This window comes from Malus domestica, chromosome 05, assembly GCF_042453785.1.
Source record: "Malus domestica chromosome 05, GDT2T_hap1".
NCBI lineage: Eukaryota > Viridiplantae > Streptophyta > Magnoliopsida > Rosales > Rosaceae > Malus > Malus domestica.
Genome location: NC_091665.1, coordinates 35,479,700 through 35,481,764, shown reverse-complemented (window position 1 = coordinate 35,481,764; position 2,065 = coordinate 35,479,700).

The window sequence follows — 2,065 nt, the reverse complement described above, 5'->3', positions numbered from 1 at the left end:
AGGAAAATTCGTTAAAACTCCGGATTGACTGCGGCGGTAGAGTGTGAAACCAGTCTTACGCTTCGCCTTGTAGAATTGTGGTAAAAATTTTGCACATAAGCGCATCGTTGTTCTTGTAGAGGATCATGATATTGCGGTAATACTTAAGATGTCGATTTGGATCTTCGTCTCCCTTGTAAGGAATGAAGTGAGGCATAGTGAACCCACGAGGTGGATCTATCCACTCGATCTCATTCATGAATGGTGACATGCTTATGTTGGTTATGTCTCGTCGAAGCGCATCGTCAGTAGCCTCATTTCATTGGAAATTACGCAGTCGTTCAGTTATGAGCCTATCAAATTCTTCTTGAATTTGTCTTTGCTGGGGCAATGAAATTTTCGACTGCCCCCGGTCGTGACCTATGGATTTGGGCCGCTCTTCTCTATGCTCGACCCCTCTATGTCGCAGCTGTGGTATATGTGGCATGTATCTGACATGCGAACGGGCCGTTCGCAGGCTGCCGGTTAAACTTGAGTCGGATTGAGTGACTGCTTCTTTCTGTCTGCCGTGATGCCTATTTCAATTTGAGATGGAGAATGCTCCTTGTGAGCCTAGTTGTGGATGAACATTTCGCCTGGAAGGTTATCCATGTTGATAATCGGAGTGCGACCTCAATCGTGAACGTATGCTCGTCCATGGGCTTGATTGGGAATGCACGCTCCTCTACGCGTTAAGACGAGAGTATACATTATCCCAAGGACCTAGGCGAGAATGTAAACTGCAAGAACGTTCAGATCGTGACTGGTTGATAGACTGCTTGCCGGGACGCTGGTGAAGAGGTTCATCTGCCCTTGTCCTACTTAGGGACACCTCATCTAGGGTACGTTACAAGAGTTGATTCACCAAGGTTGTCTGTTGTGCAAAGGCGCTCATCAACTCTATGACTTGTCGAGACAAATGTTGTTCGCCATTTGGATTGGAAGAGCTTGGAATAAATGTGTTTCCTTGAGCAATGGAAGTGCAGTAGGCTCCGGGCGCGAGATTTGAATTGGGAAATGTCAAATCCACAGTGAAATATGGTGAAAATGCCCCCGGCTTGATGGTTGCTTCGGATAGTTGAGATATTCTCGAGCCAACTTGAGCTGCTTGGGAAACCATGAGAGGTAGGGTTGCGGGAGCAGGCAGGGCTGCAAGAACAGGCTGGATTACAGGAGCATGCTGGGTCGCGGGAGCAGGCTGCTCGGCAAGAGCAAGCTGGGTCGCGGGAGCAAACTGGGCCATGAGAGTGGACTGCTCGGCGAGAACAGGCTGGGTCACTAGAATGGGCTGCTCAACGCGTGATGCTCGCGAATGCGAGGCTTGGGCTCAAATTGGCAACGCATTGGGCTCGCGTTGGGCATGGAGTAACATGGCTCGGGCCGTGGCTTTGGTGGCATGAGCCTTGGATAGCACGGCTTGGGCCGTAGTGGTGGAGCCATGGACCTCGCCGCAGGTGATTACCATGGTGGTCATCGCAGTGGTTGCCATGGTGGAGCCTTATGGTGGTAGTGCTGCTCCCCCAAAGATCACGTTTAGTCTCATGGATCGTCGCGGTCCCATTTCTTGAATATTGGAATTTTCACTTGTGGAATTTTCTAAATTTCTAGCCATTGTATTTCTCTTTTATGTTTTATCAAAGAATCTTGGCAAATAAAAAATTCTAATAATAAGAACGTACGAAAAATACAAGTGGACTAGAAAACGAAAAATACAAGTGGACTAGAAAACGAAAAATACAAGTGGACTAGAAAATAGAGAAAGTAGAGAAAATAGAGAAAAAAACCTTTTTGCGTGAGAGTCTTCTACGAATGTGAATCTCAACTCTTAATGAAAGCACCAATTTGTGGTTGCAAATTTTCTTCTCCTCAATCTTGGACGATTTTGCACCTACAAAACAAATAGCACCTTAGGTTAAGGTCAAAAGCCTCACGCGCCCACGATGAATGGGGGGCTTTGGCCGAAGAACCTCCGATGCTAAAGTTAGAATTTTAGAGAGAATGTTTAGAGTATTTAGGATTTTTTGCAAAAGGATTGGAATCATCTTTT